The sequence below is a fragment of the Condylura cristata genome, unplaced genomic scaffold (assembly GCF_000260355.1).
Source record: "Condylura cristata isolate star-nosed mole 26May11 unplaced genomic scaffold, ConCri1.0 scaffold00007, whole genome shotgun sequence".
Classification (NCBI taxonomy): Eukaryota; Metazoa; Chordata; class Mammalia; order Eulipotyphla; family Talpidae; genus Condylura; species Condylura cristata.
The window spans coordinates 9,499,684-9,508,108 of record NW_004567108.1 but is presented as its reverse complement, the minus strand read 5'-3'; the positions used below and the strand labels follow the sequence as shown (position 1 = coordinate 9,508,108).

The window sequence follows — 8,425 nt, the reverse complement described above, 5'->3', positions numbered from 1 at the left end:
TTAAGAAGGCAGTTGACTACATTTACAAAATAAAGTCCTGAATAAGGTTTTATTGCCTACATGAATGAGTTAGAATAAAGTTAGCATTAACCTTTTTATACTGACACAGCATATAATACTGTAAATACTATACTTGTCCATGTTTCTTTCACATGATGGACAAGTAACAAAATTGTTTGGCTTGTAAGGTCTCCCCAAGCTATTTCAACTTGTCAAGTCACACAAAGCTTGGTTACAACAAATGCATCAACCCATTTGTATTAATTCAGTGGAACAAAAAGATTTCAGAAAGACACATTAATTTTATTCTTATTCAACAGTGACATTGAAAAGACATTCTTATTTGTGCAGTTGTATGAGCTACCAATCCTGCTCAAATTTATACATATTTTTTTAACAGTGTAGAGATTGTGTACTTGAGAATTTTGACATAGATTAAATTATTATCCCAAATATCGCTGCATTCTTGACAGAAAATGATAAAGTGACTTAGATTCTTGAAGGGAAGTAAATAGTTCCAGAAGCACTTGTTTAAACACATTTTTTATTCAGTAGTTAACACTTCAAGAGTGAAATTGTTGGAGGAGGTCGAGGGGAGGATGTGATCACCCGCTGACCTCCAAGTTGAACTGGGCATCTGGAGGTAATTTACCTTTTCTCCTGTCCTTGGGAGTAAATATTTTAAACTGTTTCCAAACCAAAGCCACTTGGAAGACGGAACTTTCAGAGGACAATGTGTTATTGAAACACTCTATTGTATCTATGATTGAAACCACCTTTGACCTTAAGGCATTTATGTATCATCTTAAGTTTCTGGCACGTGTTATGCAGAGCTAATTATCATGCAGCTACCTAAGAAAGCACCTACATAAGTTTTCTTCTTAAAGCTGCCACTTCCCATGTTGACCTGGTCTTTCTCTTTCTTTGGTCTCTTCTGACTCTGGATGCTGATAATGCATGCTTAGGCAGACTCCTAATTTTCCTGCAAACTCTCAAGGTTGCAAACCAACAGAAACGCCATGCTCATGATTCAGAAAACATGTGTTGTGATTTTGGAAGAAAGTTAATTTTACTGTAAGATTTTTTTATCATTATAATATTGCATGAAGTTAGAAATAATCACTAATACTTTTATTTGTGAAACGAAACTATTATTAAAATACTTATATGGACACCATAATTCAACCAGACAAATAGTCTTACCACTTTTTAATGTCTTGCAGTGTCTGGACTAAGTTCAATCAGCACAGAAAAGACAGGAAGTCAGAGGTTGCTTGGATTAAGTTACTATCCTCAATTAGCCACTGATTCTTAACACAGTGTTTAAAGAAAGAAACGACTTCCAGATAAAATAGACTTTATTTTCTCCCACAAAAGAAAGCAAGTCACTTAGCAGAGTGGAGCCCAGAACCCGTTTGCCTCTCAGCTGCTCCATTGCTGACTGTCAGCTTCCTGGAGCATTTGCACACACCAAAGCTGCAGGTGTTAACCCAGGTGCTAGTACTTTCTCAGCGCCCGGTCTTCACCCTCTACTAAGCCTGTTTAACGCGTGCTCCGAGAGCCATGGAGTCCTTGGGTTCCTTCAAAGCTTTGTGCAGTGAACGCTAGGGGGGAAAAAGAACAAACAAGATACATTGCGAATATGGGATTCAATTAGTTTTCACAACTCCATGATGTGTCAAAGGCACGCTGTGTTTTGTTTTGAGGGCGGGGAGATGACTGCGAGGGAATCCTGAGCCCCCATTGGCTCCCGGCTCCCCGCTGCAGTTGAGACTCAGCCGCTCGGCGAGCGTTATTGATCTGAAGGGTAAACGTGGAGCGAGCCGCGGACCGGGGTCCAAGCGTTTCTGAGAAGAGAGGCAGCCTCTTCCAGGAAGAAAGTGCTGCGTACCGGCTGCCCGGCGTGGAGAACCGTCTGTGAATGAAAGGGGCCAAGAGGCAAGGCAGTTTGTTGCTCCAGTGATTTGGAAAGAAAAAGAGCCAGAGGAGAGAGCTGGAGAAAGAGGTTCTCACCTTCGCTGCAAGGCTGGGTTGTTGCATCGCTGCCGTTTCTGCTGCTGCTTTTGCGACTGGCTGCCTTTTTCTGCCATCAGGTAAGGCTTCCTTTTTTGATGGGGATTGCATCGTGTGTGATCGCTGCAGGCTGCACGCACAGCAATCTATGGATTGCATGATTAATAAAGTGTTGCCTAGCTTAGTCAGGAGGCGAAGGAGGCTGCTCGCAGGTCTGGCACCTGAATTAGGAGCTGATGCGTGGTTTTGCTTTGGGAAACTTCGGGAAGTTCCAAACAAGTCTAGTCTTCAGAGCAAGAGGTTAAATTAAAACGAAAGGGGAAGAAACGTTTTAACCGCGAATGTGCCTTCTTTAGCTTGGCTAAATTTTCAAGGGAAAAATAATTAGGTACACTCGGGGTTCACTGGTTATTTGACAAATGACTTATGATACCTATTTTTTTTTTTTTTTTGCACAACATAATCAATGCTTTATTTGCCAACAGCTTCCATAAAACTCAGGCTTTAGTGATTTTTTTTTTAATGCAAAAAGACCCCTTGCCCTTCTCCACTGATTTTTTCAGACACGGGCATTTTCAAACTTTATTTCACATTCAAAAATGACAACCATAAAAAAACAATGTTAAGGTTTGAATAGCTGGCGTCTCAGTATTCAACCTCTGAGTTTCCTACCTTAGAACTAATTTGGGACAAGTGAAAGATACAGATCACTAGACCTGCTGTGGGTTATATAAGATGCATGTCAAAATTATCTTGAGGGTATTAATCACTTGGTGATACAGTTAAAATGTGAGAAAAATGCACTATATAGGACATAGTAACAGATCATATGTCAAAGACACCTTTAGCATTTTATAAATATGCTCATTATTTGTTTCTTCCTGCATCAAAATCACAGTAGCTTCAGAAGCTCTTTAGCTCAGAGTACTTAATGTCTCTTAGACATATTTCTCTGTACTCTAGAGGGAAAACTGACATAGTTTTCACTAATTCTGTGACCATTGTGTGATTCTCAATTTTTCATCAGGTATTTTGAAGCTCATTCACAAACTGCTCAGCTAGAAAATTACCTTGCATAGTGAGGGGAAAGAAATTAGAGTAGGTTCTGAAAATGTGTTTTCAGTTTGAAATTACACTATACATGACCAGTACAGAATGTCCATCCACACTAAGCAGGTGTTAGTTTCAGCACACCTGGTCAACTAGCTGTAAGATTTAGAAAAGTATTCACAGAGGTACACTGTCCAGAAATATTGAAACTCACCGTCCCTTAGCATCATTGATTAAATGATCCTTAGCAATTTGAGAATGATTTTCATGACTTCATTTTTATTTCTAAAAAGAAATATAATAATAGATTTCATGGTATATATTACCATGATATATATTACCATTGTAAATATTCAGCAGAAAGTAGCTTCAGAATTGAACGGCAAATAGTCACTCTTTCCAAGGAGGTGATTGACAAATTGTTTTGGAATGCTCAATATCATAGCCACACATAAACAGGAGCTACCACTTAACTAATGAACCAACCATCTCATCAAATGTGTTCAGTAGCAGGATCTAGAGACCTTTCCTGTGCTTGCTATAGAAGCTATTGGACTAAAATAAATAAATAAATAAATAAATAAAGTCAAATGCATTTGAAAATCCAAATGTAGAATAATTCTTGCTTTGAGGATTAATTTCAAGTTCAACCCTGACATTGCTAAACCCCTTTATATCAAACATATGTGTGTGTCTATCCCCGTTGTCTTTTCTGCAAATCTTGTTTCTGGATTCATAACTTCTACTGCTATATACCATTTTCAAGCAGTAGGGGGAAGTTTTCAACCCAATAATGTTTTTTTTCATACTAGACCTCATTCTCTCCACTGCTCTGCTTGGTGATTTGATTATTTTAGATAATTCTCACAAAAAGCTGACATAGGAAGAAGTCATTTGTCTGACATGTGGCTTGATACACATTATGTTCTATCACAGCAGAAAACATGCTAGTGTGTGGGGAGAATCCCATTGAGGCTTCATGTGTGACTGCATCCTTTAAGGATTGGAGCACAAAGCTGCTCCCTGTAGATTGAGCATCTTTTGCATCTGGTATTTTGGCAGAATGTTTATTGCTACCGTCTGTGATATTGGTTGAAATCAATCAATCTTTTATCATTTTGTGGTTGATAAGAATATATCTGACATTCCTCTCTCTTAAAATGCACTATTGTGGCACTCCTGGTGATGAAACAGAACTGCAAATAGTCTGTTTAAACTGTTCCTACATGAGATGTGAAATGTTACTGTGTTTTCACATATATATGCCATTTAGATGCCAGTTCATTACATTTATCTAGCAATTGTGCTAGAAGAAGGCAGCGAGAGAGGTTTTCCTAAGAAGTGAGCCAGGTTTTGATATAAAAATATCAAATCTAAGGACTTGTGTAATAAAATGACCTACTAGTAGGTAAATGTATTTCAGACTTTCAAAGGAAAAGTATAATCATAGATGTCTTCTTTAAGGTAAGGTACTTCCTGAATCTTTTAACAGATTATAGCTTCTTTGAAAGTAGTTGTGTCCTGTACTATCTTGTCAACACAATATACATCAATGAATAATATTGTTCTTATAGTGTGGTACCAACTACAGCCTGTTTACATATACTATAGGTGAAATTATATCACCTTTTGTTGTGACAATATTAAGTTTAATTGGAACTTAATCATTCTATAAGAAGTAAAAATTAATGAAATTTACTGGGGTCTTTTAATATACTACTACAGGACAGTTAAACAATATTCATTCTAATAGCTTTTAGAATCACTATAATTTTGGGGGCTTAAGGAGATTATACTTTTTTCTTTTTTCCTGAGTTACTAGGCCGAAAGGTATGTGTATGTGAATGTGAATATTGTTGCCTGTGTTGAATTTCAGTGTTTATTCAAAGTTATTTTTAAGCATCACATAATCAGATAACTAATAATAGGGAGTAATATTTTAATAAAAGACCACAGAGAAAGTCATTATCATCAAAAATTGAATACGGATATATTTCAAATAATGTTTTCTATTTTTTTGTCTTGTCCTGGATGAAGGTTCCAAGAATTCATTTATTCAGATCTTACTTATCACTGAATTAATAAGTACCTGTTAAGCTATTGAAAACAATTTTCATGTTTATCATCTTTAAAATTTAGCTTTCAAGTTTGTATCATTTTATCTGATAATAACTCATGGCATTAAAGATTAAATAAAATCTTCATAGCTATCTTTTAACTAATGCCTATGGTTCACCTTCCAACCTTTGCTCTGTGTATATTTAAGTCATCACTCTATTGATTGATTGAGATCGACTTGCATAAAACAGCTGTGTTATTTGAACAATATAAAATTCTTCTTAAAATATGTGAATCTCATGTGTATTTGTGTAAAGGTTTTAGAGAAGATTAGAGTTCAGTTGAAGCACAGATACTCCTTAGAGAAATCCAGCACTTACCTATCAACTCCTGAATCTACAAGTTCTAAATACTTAGTTCTAAGTTCCAAAGAAATAGTTAAATAGTAGTATCTTATTGTGAATATAACCTTAACCATATGATAGAATATTAGCACAAGCATGATTAATTAGACCTTAACCAGTGGGTTACTCTTCTCTACTGGGAAATTATAATATACAAAACATGTATTTTTTCCATAAAAGATGACTGTCTTGAACCACTGCATGATGATGTGGAAAAAAAAAATCAAAACTTCAGCACTAGGCAGTGGTTTTAGTTCAAATTTCCAAACTTAATCTATGGGTGCTTTGGGGCATGCAGCTTGAGTTTTGATTCTTGGTTTCTACTCTTGACTTAGTGTGATATCACTCCATAGATAACACTAACATGGTTCTTTCTCCGGTAAGCCTTTGTAATTACAGGATGATAGGTTTGTAAAGATTAATCACAGCCATAGCTGACCTGTTGGGCTGAATAAAAATGTGTGGAAGCCAGGATTCCTTATGCTGAAATTTACTTGCAACATTGGGATAGATTTGATCCTCAGATCACTTATCAAAAGAAGAAGAGGTGGTAGCTGGACAGGATATGCAGAATCCAAGGGAGTTTGATAGGATGGTTGATATTTTTACATAGGAACTGGAATGCGAATTGATGAGATGGAAATTGATAAAATGAAAGGAAAATGAATGATAATGACTTAGGGTCTTTGAATTAAGGTAAAAATTTATGTCTGTGGCATAGGGAGGTGATACCTTAAGATATTTCAATGATTTCAACACTTCATGAAAAATAGTATTCAAAAGACAATATCATAGCATCTTAGTTAACATTTAGTACAACATTTATTGAAATATTATCTTTAATGTGAGAAGGATTGTGAAGAAACAATCAACTAAAATATGATATTAATTAGCTTATCTAATCTAATACTTTTTATGTAATTGAAGAGATGCAAATACTTGGTAAATGTTGAGAACTAGAAGAAATTAACATGTATATGTGCCTTTCTGTCAATGGGTAAAAGGTGCTGTCACTGAATGGTGTGATGTATCTAGAACTTTTTTTCTGAAGAGAGGGTACAGGAAGGTTTGAAGTGACAAGCAACTAGGATTATGTCCAGAATGTGGTGTCGGTCTCCAACCTTGTGAGCCAGTGTCCATTTCCATGAAGGGTGCTCTAAGGGATGTGATTAAAGGCAGAATTAACAGCAAAATTTACTGAAACTCTACTGCTTCCCCACTGCTACCAACAGAGTAGTGTGTGAAAAGGGAAAACTAAGCTCTTGGCAAGATTTTATATCGTGGGTCTACTTACACAGAATGATCAGCCCGGACTAATTTTCTGAAATCGACGAATGCCTCACAGTGAGTTATCAATATACAATAATTGTCTAACTGCCCTATTAAACTCACTACTCTGAGATCTAACATAGAAGGGAATATGTTATTAGAATTGTGATTATTACCATCAGAGTTAAGAGTTGTATCACATAATCTAACAAATACCAGGGTATCTGAGACTCAACCTTTGGCCCCAATCTCCTTTCTAGGTGGGGATCCCTATGTCTGCTGTGTAGCACAATTTTACATGTCTTATAAATGCCTCTTCCAAATCTCTGTTCCTTTCACCAGTCCCTGTGCTGAGCATTCAATCTCTGAATTCCCAGTAGGTATTTCCATTTGCATGCCAGTATTAAATGTACCCAGGTCTGCAGAACAAAACACCATAGGATGGGTAACTTGAACGATTTATTTTTTTGTTATTTATTTATTTATTGGTATATTTTTGCAAAAATCAAGGTGCTGATTGATTTGCTTTGTGACGAGAGCTTCCTGGCTCTTGGGGGCTGGTGTCTAGCCATGTGCCAAGGTGGTTTCTTCTGGATATTGGTATAGAGAAAGGGAACTTACTCTGTTGTGTCTCTTCTTATGAAGGCACTCATTTCATTATGAGGATACTTTGCCCAAGACTGATTTAACCCTAACCACCTCCCTAAGTCCTATCTCCAAATAACTTCAAGCGTGCAGGTGATAATTCAACATCTTAGTCCTGGAGGGCATGATGGTGTTTGTAGCAACAGCTCATGATTTCATTAAACACAACCTATGTAAAACCAAACTCTTGCTTCTGTCCCTCCTTATTACAATCTAAATATACCAATATTCCTTATGTGAATAATAGTCATGCATTGAACTTTTTAAATGTTAGGGTCAGCTCTGAGGCCTTGTATTCCTCCTTCCCCCACCTCCATATTCAGTGTTGCTCCTGACTCTCTTGGCATCATGGATTTACTGTCCAAGCATCTTTAATCCAGTCACTTCTTACCACCATCATAGTTGCTATAGTGCGAGCTTGCACAGGGCAGGTTCACCACTGATTCTGGAGCCCTCTGTGGACTTTACAGGTTAGTGCTCTGCCAGGAACCAGGTACACAGGCACCCGAGGCAGGGAGGCTGGCCTCAAGGAGGCAGGTTCAGTTCAGGCCGCGGGCTAGGAGGCAGGCAGCCTTTGGATCCTCTCAGGCCCTGCAAATTTCTCTCACACTCTCATCATTACCACTGCTGCTTCAGTATTTAATACAACTCTTAGGCTCAGTTGTGCACACTTACTCCATGTACCAAAATCGGGCAGTGTGCCCACACTCCCAAGTGCCTTGTGTGTGAACATGATCAAGACCACAAGCGATAGAGTAGCTGATATCACTCTCAGAGTGCTTCCCATGGTTTAAAGTGAATATTTGGGGGCCCTCCCTGGTGGCGCAGTGGGTTAGAGCACAGCACTGAGAAGCTAAAGCCGCTTCTGCATGAGTTCGATTCCCGTCTGCCCGGGAGGTGACCAGATGGCGCGGCAGACCTCTCCTGACCCGCCCGCTGCTCCCCTCAGCAGTGTACTTCGTCCATCTGCCTGTTCTGCTCCCCAC

General features: G+C 38.0%; 1 protein-coding gene across 1 annotated transcript in view; it reads left to right on the top strand.

Annotated features, from left to right (window-relative positions):
* Positions 1–1,721: 1,721 nt before the first annotated feature.
* CDH12 (cadherin 12, type 2 (N-cadherin 2)) overlaps positions 1,722–8,425 on the top strand; it is a 746,064-nt gene continuing 739,360 nt past the window's right edge. Inside the window, exon 1 of the mRNA XM_012721921.1 lies at positions 1,722–2,093. The gene's annotated coding sequence lies outside the window, so the exon portion shown is untranslated. The remainder of the gene's footprint in view (positions 2,094–8,425) is intronic.